Below are 18,305 nucleotides of genomic sequence, written 5' to 3'. Positions count from 1 at the left end.
TAATCCCATTCCGTTGTCAGAGCATCCACCGCTATAGCTTGCGGATCCCGAGTCCTGGAACAATAACACTGAAGTTTTTTGTTGTTCCGTGACGCCATGAGGTCTATCTCCGGACATCCCCACCGGCGTACTAACTGTTGAAAAACCAGGGGATGAAGGCCCCACTTTCCTGGATGGAGATCGTGCCTGCTTAGGAAGTATGTTTCCCAATTGTCCACCCCGGTATAAATATGGCTGACACAGCTCTTGCATGCTTTCCTGCACAGAGAAGAATCCGGGATACCTCCCGCATGGCAGCTCTGCTTTTTGTTCCGCCTTGGCGGTTTATGTGCACTACTGCTGTTGCGTTGTCCGACTGGACCTGAATGGCTTGGATGCAGCAGCAGATAGGAGCCCTGAATTAGAGCATTGTAAATCGCTTGGAGTTCCAGGATGCTTATGGGAAGGGTAGACTCTTGTCTGGACCATCTTCCCTGAAAATAAATACAAAAGAAGCAGAAAAACAGTAGACTCTTGTTGGGGAGCACTCAGTTTCAGACATGCAGAAATTTGTTATAAGTATCTGTTAAGATCATAATTTTTATTAGTTTAAAGTTAATAATATGGAGTTCAGATTTTACCAATACGTGCTAAATTATAAAAATATATTAAACATGATAAATAGCCTTGGCTATAATAAATAAATAGCCGGATTCCTGGTGTTGTAGTTAGTGTATTTCTGAGGTATACTCAGTAAAGTGGTATCTTTGTGTTACTGAAAGGTTCTTATGACCATCATTTGATCTGCATAAGCAACTTTAAAGAAAGGTTATTGCAGAGGATTGAATCATAGGTCATGTGTCCAATTATCGGTGTCCTGTTTTTATATACTGCTTATAGTTAGCAAGCGAGTGGATTTAGTAAGCGGCCGTAAATTGCAGTACCTGGGTGTTCCAAGGTGGTCTCCCATCCGAGTACTGGCCCGGCCCTCCACTTCTTGGCTTCCAAGATCAGATGAGAATGGGCATCTCCAGTGGGGTATGACCGCAAATTGCTGCGCTTAGACCTCTCGTCTGAGTAGACAGTGATAGCAGGCCTTGATATTTATCCAAAAAGAGTGGAAGGAGTATATACTATTACTCAATATAAGCAGAAACTGCTTCCACTTATAAATTGGTCTGTGCAGTGATCACAGCCCGATAAATATTTTCACATGTGTATTGATAATCACAGGTGAGAATGCAGGGAATAGTAGTAGATTTCTTAGTTATGGTCTCTAAGATTATGACCATAAATAAACCACAAAAATATGATAAATCATATATTTCCATATACCTGGAGTTTGAAATAGTCCTTCAGAGGTAACAGTTCCTGTGTCATAGGATTAGTTCAATGCACCTATGTCTAGCGGAAAATTAATTACCGTTGGTGCCTAGAGTTCAATGCCGTACACACTATAATTTCTCATTCAATGCTAAAAATAGCAATTCGTATATAAACCAAGAAACTCAAAACATAGATTAATAAGACACAATAATTTCTCAAAACATAGATTAGTAAACCACAGTATAGCCCATATACCGTTAGGGCATAGGGAGCAATTCATATACAGGCGAACAATCATAAGCAGAAATTAATATATCACTCAGTGCAGCTGAAGATAGTTCATTCGCCACACACAGTGGTTATAGCTGAAATGGATACAATTTCCTATTCAGTGTTTAGTATGATGATACATGTGTCAATTGAAACAATTTGGACATGAGCAGAAAAAGTGTATATGCACAATGATAATTAACATGCTCTAAAAGATAAACATATGCAAATATGACACTCTGAGTTAGAGGATAAGGTATCTATGATAACGTGACCGAAGTTAGCCGTTGATTCCGGGAACGTGAACGCCGGGAGCCATTCTACAGCCCTCTCCGGGCATCTGCACTCATACAGCCCGGACGCCACGGCCAAAGCACTTTATTTCTCAGCACAGAGGTAACATCGGTGCACTTGATATGCACCACGAGCGCTATCTCACTGGGAATAGCAGCGCAGTCTGGCCACACTGAGCAGACAGCAGGACAATTGGTATCATATGCATAATGGCTAATTACATTTTCTATCTCTTTTCCACACATTGTGTGCTTCTCAGAAGTAGACCATTATACATAGCATGGCTACTTCTCCTTGGAGCTGTCGCTCATATAACAAGAGACACACATGTGTCAGTGATTATTTATAGATCTATACCCGCACTTTCTATAAAGAAGCATATTACCAATTATCATAGACACCTTATCCTCTAACTCAGAGTGTCATATTTGCATATGTTTATCTTTTAGAGCATGTTAATTATCATTGTGCATATACACTTTTTCTGCTCATGTCCAAATACTGGTTGTATCTCTGCATATCTATTGGAGAACGTCATGAGTGACTATAGATGAGCTTCCTTGTGTGTTCCGTCATAGGAAGTGCTATTTTGAAGCACTGAATGAGAGTCAATAATTTTTTTCCAGTAACAGTTATCCGTGAATTCTTTCATGGCATCTGAATTGCTATATAGGAATTGTTTCAATTGACACATGTATCATCGTACTGAACACTGAATAGGAAATTGTATCCATTTCAGCTATAACCACTGTGTGTGGCGAATGAACGATCTTCAGCTGCACTGAGTGATATATTAATTTCTGCTTATGATTGTTCGCCTGTATATGAATTGCTCCCTATGCCCTAACGGTATATGGGCTATACTGTGGCTCACTATTCTATGTTTTGAGAAATTATTGTGGCTTATTAATCTATGTTTTGAGTTTCTTGGCTTATACACGAATTGCTATTTTTAGCATTGAATGAGAAATTATAGTGTGTACGGCATTGAACTCTAGGCACCAACGGTAATTAATTTTTCGCTAGACATAGGTGCATTGAACTAATCCTATGACACAGGAACTGTTACCTCTGAAGGGCTATTTCAAACTCCAGGTATATGGAAATATATGATTTATCATATTTTTGTGGTTTATTTATGGTCATAATCTTAGAGACCATAACTACTGTATACTGTGTTACTTTTTAAGCAGGAAATCTACTACTATTCCCTGCACTCTCACCTGTGATTATCAATACACATGTGAAAATATTTATCGGGCTGTGATCACTGCACAGACCAATTTATAAGTGGAAGCAGTTTCTGCTTATATTGAGTAATAGTATATACTCCTTCCACTCTTTTTGGATAAATATCAAGGCCTGCTACCACTGTCTACTCAGACGAGAGGTCTAAGCGCAGCAATTTGCGGTCATACCCCACTGGAGATGCCCAATCTCATCTGATCTTGGAAGCCAAGAAGTGGAGGGCCGGGCCAGTACTCGGATGGGAGACCACCTTGGAACACCCAGGTACTGCAATTTACGGCCGCTTACTAGATCCACTCGCTTGCTAACTATAAGCAGTATATAAAAACAGGACACCGATAATTGGACACATGACCTATGATTCAATCCTCTGCAATAACCTTTCTTTAAAGTTGCTTATGCAGATCAAATGATGGTCATAAGAACCTTTCAGTAACACAAAGATACCACTTTACTGAGTATACCTCAAAAATACACTAACTACAACACCAGGAATTCGGCTATTTATTTATTATAGCCAAGGCTATTTATCATGTTTAATATATTTTTATAATTTCGCACGTATTGGTAAAATCTGAACTCCATATTATTAACTTTTAACTAATAAAAATTATGATCTTAACAGATACTTATAACAAATTTCTGCATGTCTGAAACTGAGTGCTCCCCAACAAGAGTCTACTGTTTTTCTGCTTCTACTGTATTTATTTTGATACACTTTTTGACTCTGGGGAGCACCACTGAGGGTTAACCCATATACACCATATAGGCGAAGAAAAGTTTTAAGGTGCTTGGTTACCTGACTATGAAGTAATTTCATTAATTATTTTCAGTTGTTTTCAGACTATTACTGACTCATTATAACTTTTTCAAACTGTGCGGTGTTAGGCGCCAGGGTCCGCTCGTCGGTGCGGCCCGGCGCCTAGCAACCAGGGACGCCGTGCGCGTACAGCCGCCGGCTCCCTGGCAACGCTAGACGCCGGGCGCACGGAGCCGCTCTGACCTTAGCAACGGGGACGCCACGTTCAGCCGCGTTCCCCGTTGCTGGGTCTGTCCTGATTACCTCATGGTGTGCTGGCCGTGCAGCATGCAAGCTGCACGGCATTTCAGTTGATTACCCTGTCTGGATTTTGATTGGAGGGTTCCTGAATAAAGGCACCCTCAGGACTCCTTACAGACACCGGTGATAGCTTCCTGTTTGCCTGTGTCTGCTACAGAGAGTTTCCAGTCCTGCTCAATCCGGTTGTTCCTGTCCTCAGAGATCCTGTACTCGGAAGTTTGTCATCTGTTCCTGGAGTCTGACCGAGCACCTTTAACATCTTGTGGTGTTCGTGAGTCGCGGCTCAGCCGTGTGTTGCGGCTTGTCCGCTTACTGTTTATTATTTAGTTTACTTGTGTTCTGGAGCTTTTGCGGAGGATTCCGCTCCCACAGATCCACTCTGGTATCCAGCGGTGCTGGATAGGAGTAACGGATCAGGGGATCTTTGGTTGTCCTTTTCCCTGGCGGCTAGTCCGCACATACCTTTGGTTTAAGTTAGTTAGCTTGTAACCCCTGGCCTGGTTGCTTAGTCAGAGGGCCCCTTGTTATCACCCTGTCTCGGACTTCCCCTTGTCTCCCTTTAAGACCTGCGGGGGCATCGGGGTTGGGCAGACATAATCCGCCCTTCGAACGCGGCTGCCATGGGCTCAAGCAACCATAGTCTCGCAGGGGATTTCTGATAACACGGGCGAGACAACGGAGTTAGGGTGCCAGGGGTTACTAGGCTCTCCTGCTCCCACAACCAGCTTATTTTCCCTGTACTCAGACCTCTGCCATAAGATCTCCTCCGGTCTGGAGTACAGGAATCATAACATTATCACCGGCCAGACAAAAGAAAAAATTTTAATTAACAGGAGTTAATTTTTTCACTTATTCAGTTGGGAGATTTTGTCGGCCTCATGAATCCCGCCGGTATTGGGCCAAATCCTGGCCAGCTTCTAGTTAGTCAAATTCAAGAACTTACTCAGATGGTTCAGGATCTGTCCCTCCGGGTGAGGTCACAGGAAGATCTGTTACGGACTTCCCCGAGGGTCATCCCTGAACCAAAAATGCATCTGCCTGACCGTTTTTCTGGGGATAGAAAACAGTTTTTTAATTTTAAAGAGTCTTGTAAACTTTATTTTCGTTTAAGACCAGTCTCCTCAGGTACGGAGGCTCAGCGGGTTGGAATTATTATTTCTCTGCTTCAGGGGGACCCTCAGACCTGGGCTTTTGGTTTAAAGACAGACGATCCGGCCTTATCGTCTGTAGACGCCTTTTTAAAATCTTTAGGGCTATTGTATGACGACCCTGATAGAGAGGCGTCCGCTGAGAGTCAGTTGCGTGCTCTTAGACAGGGTAGGAATCCCGCAGAGAATTATTGTACGGAGTTTCGCCGTTGGTCGAACGACTGTGGATGGAATGACCCAGCTCTGCGCAGTCAGTTTCGCCTCGGCTTATCTGAATCTATAAAAGACAGTCTCCTTCAGTATCCCGCTCCTGAGACTCTCGATAAACTCATGGAGCTCTCTATTAAGATAGATCGTCGGCTCAGAGAGCGGAGGGCTGAAAAAGGGGCATCTGTCGGGTCTACTCCCTGTGTGCTTTCCATTCCTGTAGACATGGAGGAGCCTATGCAGATAGGTCTCTCCAAACTGTCTCCTGAAGAAAGAACCAGGAGGCAAAATTCTGGTCTTTGTTTATACTGTGGAGGTAAGGGACATTTTGCCCGTAGTTGTCCGAACAAATCGGGAAACTTCCTGACCAAGTGAATTGTGAGGGGGTTCACTTTGGTCTGCAGCTCATCTCCTCAAATAACTCACTGTTAGTTCCTGCTAAAGTTTCCTTTGGCAGCCTCTGTTCCTCGGTCTCTGCTTTTGTGGACAGTGGAGCTGCAGGGAACTTTATGGATTTAACATGGGCCAAGGCCTTAGGTATTCCTCAGTTAACCTTGGGTAGGTGTGTCACCATGCATGGTTTAGATGGGAGTCCTTTGTCCAATGGGGTTATTTCTCTAGGTACACCTCCTGTTTTACTCTCGGTGGGAGCCCTGCATTCTGAAAAGATTGAGTTTTTCCTTACTCATTGTCCAGCAGTTCCTGTGGTTCTGGGTCACCCTTGGCTGGCCTTTCATAATCCCATCATTGATTGGCAGTCGGGGGAGATCTTACAATGGGGTACCATCTGTAATAAAGAATGTATTACGCTTCCTATCCGAGTAGCTGCCGCCGTTCCTGCACCCATTCCTGAGGAATATCAGGATTTTGTTGACGTGTTTTCCAAGGGCAATGCGGATATTCTGCCTCCCCATAGGCCTTACGATTGTGCCATTGAGCTAATTCCTGGTGCCACGTTGCCTAAAGGAAGGTTATATGCATTGTCTGGTCCTGAAACTGTGGCCATGAATGAGTATGTGAAAGAAAGCCTTGGGAAAGGTTTTATCAGGCCATCTAAATCCCCTTTAAGTGCAGGTTTCTTCTTCGTAGAGAAGAAGGATGGTTCACTCAGACCCTGCATTGACTTTAGAGCTTTGAATAAAATCTCAGTAAAGAATACTTACCCTCTGCCGCTGATCTCTGTCCTCTTTGATCAGCTACGTTCGGCTGTGATTTTTTCTAAGATTGACCTTAGAGGAGCATATAACCTCATCAGAATCAAGTCAGGGGATGAGTGGAAAACGGCATTCAGTACTCAATCAGGCCACTATGAGTATCTGGTTATGCCATTCGGCCTGTCAAACGCTCCGGCAGTTTTCCAGGATCTCATTAATGATGTGCTCCGTGAATTTCTTGGAAGATTCGTTGTAGTCTACTTAGACGATATTTTGATATATTCTGACTCTGTAGAACAACATGTTACCCAGGTGCGTCAGGTGCTAAAGAAATTACGTGAAAATCACCTATATGCCAAACTGGAGAAGTGTGAATTTCATGTCACGGAGGTATCCTTTTTAGGGTACATTATTTCCCCTCGGGGATTCCGTATGGAACCAAAGAAGCTCCAAGCCATCCTTAGTTGGGCGCAACCCACCAACTTAAAAGCAATTCAGCGCTTTTTAGGGTTTGCGAACTACTATAGAAGATTTATTCACTCTTTCTCTGACCTAGTTGCTCCCATTGTGGCACTTACTAAGAAGGGAGCAGATCCTACCAATTGGTCATGTGAAGCTGAGTTATCTTTTCAGGCCTTGAAACAAGCCTTTGTCTCAGCCCCTGTCCTTAGACATCCCAACCCAGAATTGCCTTTCATTGTTGAGGTTGATGCCTCGGAGGTTGGAGTTGGGGCTATCCTTTCTCAGAAGGATCCAGATTCCCTTGAATTACATCCTTGTGCCTTTATGTCCAGGAAATTCTCATCTGCAGAATCCAACTACGATGTTGGTAACCGGGAATTGCTGGCTATTAAATGGGCTTTCGAAGAGTGGAGGCATTGGCTTGAAGGAGCGACCCATACCATTTCAGTTTTGACTGATCACAAAAATCTTCAATACATTGAATCTGCTAAACGACTGAATGCCCGGCAGGCTCGTTGGGCTTTATTTTTTACTCGTTTCAAATTCATTATCACCTTCAGGCCAGGTTCCAAGAATACTAAGGCAGATGCCCTGTCACGCAGTTTTCTTCCAGTTCAAGACAATAGTCCTGTTACTCCCATACTTCCGTCTTCAGTCATTCGGGCAGGCCTCACACAGGATGTATTTACCCAGTTAAAGCTGCTTCAACATCAAGCTCCTGGAAATACTCCTGCTGGTCGTCTTTTTGTCCCTGAGTTTTTGAGAGCTACTGTTTTGGCGGAGTTTCATGATAGCAAGGTTGCCGGGCATCCGGGAATCGCTAAGACTTTGGAATTAGTCTCCCGCTCAGTATGGTGGCCTGGTCTTTCCAAAGACATTAAAGAGTTTGTTTTTTCTTGTCAGGTCTGTGCACAGCATAAAGTTCCCCGTTCTTTGCCTATAGGTCAACTTATGCCCTTGAATGTTCCCCTTAGGCCATGGTCGCATATTTCCATGGATTTTGTGGTGGACCTCCCTCTGTCAGCCGGATGCCGAGTCATATGGGTGGTAGTGGACCGTTTTAGCAAAATGGCCCATTTCATTGCTCTTCCCCGATTGCCATCTGCCCAGGGATTGGCAGTCTTGTTCCTCCGCCATGTTTTCAGACTCCATGGCTTACCCACTGATATTGTTTCTGATAGGGGTCCACAATTCATTGCACAATTTTGGAAGTCTTTTTGTGCTTCGTTAAAGATGAAATTATCTTTAACGTCCGGTTATCATCCCCAATCCAATGGGCAGACTGAGCGAGTTAACCAATCTCTAAAACAATATTTGCGTTTGTACTCGGCCAAACTCCAAAATGACTGGTCTGAGTTTCTTCCTTTGGCGGAGTTTGCTTATAATAATGCCTGTCATTCCTCCACCAATGTGTCTCCATTTTTTGCAGTTTTTGGTTTTCACCCCAGAGCTAATTCATTTTTTCAACATTCCTCTGTCTCCTCTCTGGCCCTGACCTCTCATCTTAAACTTATTTGGAAAAAAGTGCACTTGGCCCTCAGAAAAGCAGCATTCCGGGAAAAAAGATTTTCTGACAGGCTCCGGCGGCCGTGCACTTTTAAAGTAGGAGACAGGGTGTGGTTGTCGACTCGCAACATTAAACTTCGACAAACCTCAGCCAGATTGGGTCCTAGATTTATTGGACCATTTCTCATTATCAAAAAAGTCAATCCAGTTGCTTTCCGGTTACGTTTACCAAAAACTTTACGGATCGGAAATACCTTCCATTGCTCATTACTGAAACCATATGTTTCGTCCAGTAGATTTCCTCGTAAAATATCTCAGGGGAGATCACCAATAAATGTACAGGGTCAGCAGGAGTTCTTGGTGGAGAAGGTTCTCGATTCCAAGTTGTCCCGGGGTCGGCTTTATTTTTTGGTACATTGGAGAGGTTATGGGCCAGAGGAAAGGTCTTGGGTCCTGGATGAGGATCTTCATGCCCCGAGGCTCAAAAGGGCATTTTTTCGAGAATTTCCTCAGAAACCCGGCTTTAGGGGTTCCTTGACCCCTCCTCAAGGGGGGAGTACTGTTAGGCGCCAGGGTACGCTCGTCGGTGCGGCCCGGCGCCTAGCAACCAGGGACGCCGTGCGCGTACAGCCGCCGGCTCCCTGGCAACGCTAGACGCCGGGCGCACGGAGCCGCTCTGACCTTAGCAACGGGGACGCCACGTTCAGCCGCGTTCCCCGTTGCTGGGTCTGTCCTGATTACCTCATGGTGTGCTGGCCGTGCAGCATGCAAGCTGCACGGCATTTCAGTTGATTACCCTGTCTGGATTTTGATTGGAGGGTTCCTGAATAAAGGCACCCTCAGGACTCCTTACAGACGCCGGTGATAGCTTCCTGTTTGCCTGTGTCTGCTACAGAGAGTTTCCAGTCCTGCTCAATCCGGTTGTTCCTGTCCTCAGAGATCCTGTACTCGGAAGTTTGTCATCTGTTCCTGGAGTCTGACCGAGCACCTTTAACATCTTGTGGTGTTCGTGAGTCGCGGCTCAGCCGTGTGTTGCGGCTTGTCCGCTTACTGTTTATTATTTAGTTTACTTGTGTTCTGGAGCTTTTGCGGAGGATTCCGCTCCCACAGATCCACTCTGGTATCCAGCGGTGCTGGATAGGAGTAACGGATCAGGGGATCTTTGGTTGTCCTTTTCCCTGGCGGCTAGTCCGCACATACCTTTGGTTTAAGTTAGTTAGCTTGTAACCCCTGGCCTGGTTGCTTAGTCAGAGGGCCCCTTGTTATCACCCTGTCTCGGACTTCCCCTTGTCTCCCTTTAAGACCTGCGGGGGCATCGGGGTTGGGCAGACATAATCCGCCCTTCGAACGCGGCTGCCATGGGCTCAAGCAACCATAGTCTCGCAGGGGATTTCTGATAACACGGGCGAGACAACGGAGTTAGGGTGCCAGGGGTTACTAGGCTCTCCTGCTCCCACAACCAGCTTATTTTCCCTGTACTCAGACCTCTGCCATAAGATCTCCTCCGGTCTGGAGTACAGGAATCATAACATGCGGTTCCCTCTACAACCAATTTTCAACTATCTTCCCTGAAACTAAACTCCCTGAGTTATCGCTCCTCAACTTCTGAGACTCGCATCTGTTGTCCGGAGAATCCAAGGATAACTTCCGAAGGCTCGACCTTCCACCAGGGGGGAAGTCTGTAACCACCACAGGGGTGATACCCTCGCCTGGGGTGACAGTTGAATGATCTGGTGCATTTGTAGATGTGAGCCTGACCATTTGCTGAGGAGATCCAGCTGGAAGGATCTCGCATGAAACTTGCCGTATTGAATCGCTTCGAGCAAGCGGATACAGAGATGCACAGAGACCAGGTTTGATTTCAGTACTGACCTCACCAGAGACTGGATGGCCATTGCTTTTTCCAGAGGAAGGAACACCTTCTGTGCCACCATATCCAGAATCATACCCAGAAATTGGAGCCTCTAAGTAGGTTCCAAGTGAGAATTCTGTAAGTTCAGAATCCACCCGTGCCGTGTAAGCAAGGATTTTGTCAGGTCGATACTGAAGAGCAACTGATCCCTGTACTCCGCCTTGATCAGCAGGTCGTCTAGATACGGGACAATGTCTACTCCCAGTACCCAAAGCTGGAGCATCATCTCCGCCATCACCTTTGTGAACACTCTCGGTGCTGTTGAAAGTCCGAAAGGTAATGCTTGAAACTGGTAGTGATTGTCTTGGAGGGCAAACCGAAGGTAAGCCTGATGTTGCGGCCATATCGGGATGTGCAGGTAAGCATCCTTGATGTCTAATGATAACAGAAAATTACCCTCTTCCAGTCCGGAGATAACTGCTCTCAAGGATTCCATTTTGAATTTAAATACCCGCAGATACGGGTTTAGTGACTTGAGATTTAAAATGGGTCTGACCGAATCATCCGGTTTCGGTACCACGAAAAGGATGGAATTATAACCCTTTGCCTGTAGATGAGAAGGAACTGGGACAATGAAACGAGTCTGTAACAGTTTATCTATTGCTTCTATTAACGTTTCCTGAATATCTGCGGAAACTGGCAAGCTGGATTTGAAAAATCTTTGAGGAGGAAAAAATTTGAACTCCTGGGAAATCAGTTTTTTGACCCAGGCATCCTGGCAGGAACTCTCCCAAATATGGCTGAAAATTTTCAGGCGAGCCCCTACGTGGAGATCCCCCAGTTCCGGGGACATGGCGTCATGCAGATGGCTTAGAGGGAGCAGAGCTGGCACCCTGCTCCTGGGAACTTGCAGGAGTTGGTTTACGTCCTCTTCCTCTAGTGCCTCGAGATGCATTTGAGACACCTCTAGCTCTGCCCCGAAACCTGGCCATCTGAAAGGGCTGCAGAGATGGGCCTGTATATGGAAGTCTAGCAGGCGGAGCCGCTGATGGCAAATAAGTAACATAGTAATGAGGTTGAATAGAGGCAAACTGCCCATTGTGTTCAACCCATATTAAGTTGTGATGATTCTAACATACCCGCTGAAGTAATGTTTTATGACTAGTTAACAACTATAACTCACATTACCCCCCGGATTAACCACGTTAATATTTTAAATATTATAACCTTGGATATCATTTTCATTCAGAAATGTATCCAATCCTTTTTTAAATCCATTTACAGAGTTCGCCATTACCACCTTCCCTGGCAGGGAATTCCAAATCCTTATTGCCCTAACAGTGAAGAACCCTTTCCTCCGTTGCATTCGGAACTTTCTCTCCTCCAGCCGCAGTGAGTGCCCACGTGTCCTAAACTGTGTTCTTTTAATAAATTATTCCTCTGATAACTCTTTGTGATGTCCCTTTACATATTTGAAGATATTAATAATATCTTCTCTTAGGCGCCTCATTTCTAGTGTATACATATTCAACCTAGTAAACCTTTCCTCGTAATCCAGTCACTCTAGGCCTTTAATCAATTTAGTAGCTCGCCTTTGAACCCTTTCGAGTTCACTGATATCTTTTTTATACAGTGGTGCCCAAAACTGAACACAATATTCCAGGTGCGGATGTACCAATGATTTATATAGCGGCATGAAAACATCCAAGTCCCTTGTCTCAATTCCCAGTTTTATGCACGCTAGCGCCTTACTTGCCTTCTTTACTGCGCTTTGACATTGTGTATGGTTATTAAGTGGATTTACCTGCTGTAGCACAGGTAATCCATTTATCCAGTTCTTCTCCAAATAAGACCTCACCTGTGAAAGGTAAGCCTTCTACGCCATTTTCGGATTCAGCATCCGCTGACCACTGGCGCAGCCACAAAGCCCTACGTGCTGAGACCGACATTGTGATCATGCGAGCGTTTAGAAGACCTATTTCCTTAATCGCTTCACACAAAAAGGAGGCATATTCCCGAATGTGTAGCGACAATTGCAGGAGGTCCGAATGATCTCTGCCTTCACTTAAACCAGAAACGAGGTCACTAGCCTACTTTCCATAGCCTTTGTGATCCAGCAACCCACTGTCACCGGTCATTGTGACACACCTGCCTTTGTATATGTATTTTAAAAAATTGTCGATTTTGCGGTCTGCCAGGTCCTTCAAGGAAGTTGCTCCAGGTACTGGTAGCAATGTCTTTTTTGAGAGACAGGACAGCGAAGCGTCCACTTTGGGAGGAGCTTCCCAAACTTTTCTATTGTCCACAGGAAAGGGAAAGGTGGCCATAAAACGCTTAGGTACCTGAAATTTCTTATCAAGAGGCACCCAAACCTCCTTAAATAAAGCGTCTAGTTCCTCAGACACCGGAAAAGTCACATTTGACCTCTTAGGCTTTGTGAAAAACATAGTAGCTGTTTGACCCGACTCAGTATTCGGGACCTGCAGTACTTGCCTGATCGCATAGATAAGAGACTCCACTCCCTGATTAGGGGTGGCATCTTCCCAATCTTCAGACAATATAATCTCCCCCCTCCTCAATCTCAGCAATATCCTCCTCCGAGTCCGACTGAAGGATCGGAGGTAGCATACGTTTTTGAGGTATCGGCTTGGGGGTTGGGCAGAGGGACTCCGTCCTGCCATTAAATCGTTTACCGATTTCTGTAAAATTCGTCTCTCCTTTTTAGCTGTAGCCAACTCAGTTGATATATCAGACATTTCAGCCTTTAATGCAAAAAGCAGGAGGAATATCCTGTGATTTGCTGCTGCTTTGAGAGGATTCACTACAGCTCACACAAACCCTGGAATCCTCAGATGCGGGAGTAAATAATTGGTAGCAAGAAGTACATGTAACAGTCTTGTCTGCCATAGTGGCACTTTCACACCAGGTATTCACACAGGAAGAAACAAACAGCACAATTATTTCTATCCCAAACCTTAGGAGAGAGACACAGAAAGAAAGGAACCAGCACACGTCTGCCCCTGATGCTGACAGGGAGACACTGACGCTGGGCAGTGAGGAAAACAGGATCCTCTGAGGGAAACTGTTTTAGAGAGAGCGTTCCCACCACTATAGAACCCCACTATACCGCACTGTAGTTTGAGGGGTCCCTGGAGGCTCGTGCAGTTGTGCCAGCATGCTGTACACCACAGAGGATGTTGAAAATTGCGCCTTCTAACCGCTGGTCCCACTCTGAGTGAAGGAGGGGCTTCCCTCCAACACGGCGCTGGTGCTTCCCTCCACAGACTGACCAGAAAAACTCTGATTTCTGCTGTACAGCATCACAGTAGCCCCTGGCAGCTAATCGCCAGCCTGCACACCCCCTCTGGAGTCAGTAGCCCTTTTTGTGAGGGCAGTGCGCCGGGGTGCCTGACGCTGCCATTACACCGCCGGTCACCCCGCTCGCGGGGGTCCTGGTGTACTCACCAGTCTTCTATTTTCAGCTGCTTAGGATGGCGGCGGTGGCAGCGGGAATAGTGCGCTAGTGACAGGAGTGACTGCGGTACCATCCCCCAGGACTATATCCTGTAGCCGGGTGATGCAGACCATTAACCCTTTAGGAGGTTGGTCTCGATCCCCCCCCTCTCCCCCCAAGCTCCCACGGTGCAGAAAGACAGAAGCCAACCTGTCTGTCTGAAAATAACAAAAGATAAAAATAAAACTGAAGAAAAACTCTGGAGCCTCTCCAGGTAGTGTCCGGCCCCGAGGGCACATTTTTCTAAACTCGGCTGTGGGAGAGGGCATAGAGGGAAGGAGCCAGCACAAACACACTAAATTTTATTTAAAGTGCCCAGGCTCCTTTGGACCCCATCTATACCCCACCGTGCTCACTATTCCAGCACCTGGAAAGTGCTCCCACTTTTCTTTTCTTTTTTTTAATAGTCCCCTCCTCTCCTGTGTGTGTTTTTGGTTACAGTGCCAACCCCTGTACCCCTGCCACGGACCCTCGCCTACATCTCTCAAAATCTTGCAGCCTAATGCCTTCTCCCTGGTGTTTTGTCAGGCAGCATTGCGTCTTTATTACAGCAGACGTGCAATGCTGCCAGGAGCCAAGAACCGGCGCTACTTTATCAGTGTATATTTCTGCCGGGGCAATGGCAATCCGCCACTGGCAGGTATGTGGGACATGCAGAGGGGAATATGTGGCCGGCTCCCAGCTCCGACCTTGTAAGCAAGCCCGCCGACTGACTCCCCCAGCACATACCCCGCTCGCCCCACCCTTATTATGCCTCTAATTGCTGTGGGCTGTGGGGGCTATTCAGAGTTGGTCGCAGAATTCTTTTCACACGCAGCAAAACTGCGACCATGGACTCACATGCTGGGGGGGTCACACACATGTGCCTGTGTTCCCTCCCCCCCCCCCCCCCCTCTCAATAGGTAAGGGGTAATTCGTTATTTAATTTACATAATACTGTATTTCAGAATTTCAGACTGTACATTCCCCCCCCCCCCTTAGATACCTATTCCGGGTACTTTGAGAGACATCCTTAGATAGCAATGCTGGGTGCCAGAATTGGACGCAGACCACCTTAGATAGTCGTTCTGGATGCAAATGCAGCAGCTGCGTCCATCTCTGAATAGGGCCCAGTGATCAGTCATAGCTGCACGGGGAGGGCTGACAGGAGGAGCCTCATCCTGGTGACCCCCGTGCTATAATGGAAATTTTAAAAAATCATCCTCTAAACAACACGTGCCTGTGTGCCCCCCCTTTTCAATGGGCAAGGGGTAACTCATTATTTAATATACATAATACCGTATTCCAGAATTTCAGACAGCATACCTCACAACATGACCCTCTCCAGGAGGGACAGAATACTCTGCTCCTGGACGTCCCTCTTACTGTATGATTGCCATCACCTGTGGTGAAACACCTCTTATCCAGTAACCTGTTCAACACAGGTGCCAGCAATCATACATTAAGAGGAAAGTCCAGAAGCAGAGCGTTGTGTCCCTCCTGGAGAGGGTCATGTTGGGAGGTATGAGATAGTACAAGCCCCCCCCCTCCCCGTATGCAGCAAGTGTCTATATATTACTTGTATGTAGTACAGCACGTTTGTGTAAGCATCTCCCTTTGCTGCTCCCCCCTCCCACCCTCTGTCTGGGAGGAGCAGCAGCAGCGGGGTAGGGTGTAATGCATAGTTGCCAATTCAGCTTATAACAAGCGGAATTGGGCTTGTTTTTGCTTCTGGTTGCTTATTTTTTTGGGTGGTTGCTTGTTGCTTGTTTTTGGGCTTATAATTTTTTTTTGCTGCTTGTTTTTGGGCTTCTTTTGTTTTTAGGTATCACTGACACCGACTTTCAGAGATAATTTGTCATTCATCCATATAACACAGATCCTCACACAGACATACTGTAGGTGAGACGTTGTGGATGAATAGAGTCTTAAAGAAATGATGATGAGTCATTCATTATGTCTATTGTTGCAGACTGCCGGTTGTGTGTATTCAGTAGGGCTAATTTGTTTTTAAGTATGACAACAACAAAGACACTGACCAGACACACAACAGTGAAGCAATTCAGGACCACTTTATGTGGTATTCTTTATGTCAGATATGGTTTAAGACGCTTGGGTATTTGTTGCAAGGATTTTAAACCAACTACCAATATGCTTCAGCGCTTCAACTCAGGAATGTATAACACGGAAGCTTCTATAGACGACAGAGACAGCTCAGATGAATTTGCTTATATCCATTTTACATAAAACCTTTGTAATTCAGTGTGCCATGTACTTTACCTCGCAGTATGCCATCTGCAATGCAGTTTACTTCACAGGGTGTAGTATAGTATGCCGGCAGTCTGGCTCCCGGCGACCAGCATACCGACGCCGGGAGCCCGACCGCCGGCATACCAACAGTGTGTCGAGCGCAAATGAGCCCCTTGCGGGCTCGCCACGCTGCGGGCACGCTATTTTATTCTCCCTCCAGGGGGGTCATGGACCCCCACGAGGGAGAATAAGTGTCGGTATGCCGGGTGTCGGGATTCCGGCGCCGGTATACTGTGCGCCGGGATCCCGACAGCCGGCATACTGAAGACCACCCTACTTCACACAGTGTGCCATGCACTTTACCTCGCAGTATGCCATCTGCAATGCACTTTACTTCGCACAGTGTGCCATGCACTTTACCTCACAGTGTGCCATCTGCAGTGCACTTTACTTTGCAGTGTGCCATCTGCAATGCACTTTACCTCTCAGTAATTCCTTCGTTATTTGTTATTGAATTGAGTTACTATTTAATATTTATATATGCATTTATTATTTTTAATTGTCTTAATAATACAAAAATGTTACCTACAATGTTTTAATAATAAAGTACTTTTATTTTATAGAAGTACAAAGTTGGATGTTGTAAGATTATTTGTTTTATCTTTCCACAGAATAAATATTTCACAGTGAATACAAATGACCACAGATACAGTATATACAGTTGGCAATTTTCACTTGAGATTTTTCTTTAGAGGAAACATGAAAGTATAGTATCTTAAATTCACACCTCTAACTATAATATTTATAAAAATTCCAGTATTCTTTAAAAGCCAGTTTTGTGCTGATAAATATCATTGTAAAGACCTTAAAGGCAGATTGTATAAATCATTATATGTATTTTAATAAGACAAACAATAATGTTTGTTTTTTTATTAAAAACAAAACAAAACTTGAGTTGGGCTTTTTTTGGGCTTTTTAGGATTGGTTTGGGCTTGTTTTGGGCTTATTTTTCAGTCATCGGTTGCTTGTTTTTCATTTCATAGTGGGCAACACTGGTGTAATGTCTCCCCGCTTACAGCAGCGCACGGACTCCTCCGCTGTGTGTGCAGGTCTCCCGGGAGCAGCAGCCGCAGCTTCGTGAGGTAGCCGGCTCTAAGTAGCCTCATGTACAACTGTAATTCCCCTCATTCCCCTATACAGCACAGAAGCTACTTTGCACATCAATTGCAGTAGAAAAAGCACTTAACAATGCAGTGACTCGCTTTCCTGCCTGCACCATAATAAAGGTTCCCCTGCACTGGACAGGTGCAGCATCTGCCTTACGTCTGCACCTCTAGATGCCTTACCTACTGTACACGGAGCTGCTCCCACTCACCCAATCACTATAAACGTGTACGTATACGGTGAAGAATCATGGAGTCTCACCTGGCCTCCCAGCAACCGGTCACATCCAGGACTCTGCTCCGTGAATGATGGCGCTGGGGGTAACGCGATACCCTCCCCCTCCCCTGTGTGCCGTTGGTTTGGTCAGGACGCTTCTCTGTTGCCGTGGAAACACCCCAAGCGGCAGCCTGCGGGGTGTACAGTACATGGAACCCGCCTATTCCTAGTGTGTGCCTGTGGTGGATAATAGGTCTTCTACTGAGCCTATCTGCAGCAACTCTTCCATACCCATACAGTGTTGTGTTCTAACTAGCTCCTGAACATTCATGCCTTCCTCATTTCCTGTTTTATAAGACTAGTTTAATATAATTTTCTATGAAAGCTAAATGCTTTTTATTCCTTTTACTTAAAGTACAATATGCTTCCACCCACATTCCATCTTCTAAACACTCGTGAATGTCCCTCCCTGTAATGTACACTGACACAACAAAACTTGCATTATTGAATGGCAAATGTGCACTAGGCGTTTTTAAGGAGGATGAAACCTAGATACTGCATGTACTTTCTAAAAGTGTCACCTCCAGGATTCCTTACAAAGTGACCATGAATTGTATTTTATATAACCAATATCGGGATGCAGTCAGCTTCCTGATGGACGGGATTCCGGTGCTCG

At 45.6% G+C, this 18,305-nt stretch overlaps 1 protein-coding gene and 2 pseudogenes across 7 annotated transcripts in view; 1 reads left to right on the top strand and 2 right to left on the bottom strand.

The window, feature by feature from the left end:
* CCDC158 (coiled-coil domain containing 158) overlaps positions 1 to 17,950 on the bottom strand; it is a 282,324-nt gene extending 264,374 nt beyond the window's left edge. For 4 of the 7 annotated variants that reach the window (XM_063919681.1, XM_063919695.1, XM_063919699.1 and 1 more), the window contains exon 1: positions 17,675 to 17,949. The gene's annotated coding sequence lies outside the window, so the exon portion shown is untranslated. Of the gene's footprint in view, positions 1 to 17,624 lie in introns of all 7 variants that reach the window. The other 3 variants (XM_063919702.1, XM_063919686.1, XM_063919697.1) reach the window with 3 other exon arrangements.
* Positions 912 to 1,031, bottom strand: LOC134942431 (5S ribosomal RNA; annotated as a pseudogene).
* On the top strand, positions 3,274 to 3,393 carry LOC134934832 (5S ribosomal RNA; annotated as a pseudogene).
* Positions 17,951 to 18,305: the final 355 nt, after the last annotated feature.

Source organism: Pseudophryne corroboree, chromosome 1 (genome assembly GCF_028390025.1).
Source record: "Pseudophryne corroboree isolate aPseCor3 chromosome 1, aPseCor3.hap2, whole genome shotgun sequence".
Classification (NCBI taxonomy): Eukaryota; Metazoa; Chordata; class Amphibia; order Anura; family Myobatrachidae; genus Pseudophryne; species Pseudophryne corroboree.
The sequence above is the reverse complement of the archived record's forward strand: the minus strand, read 5'-3'. Positions and strand labels throughout refer to the sequence as shown.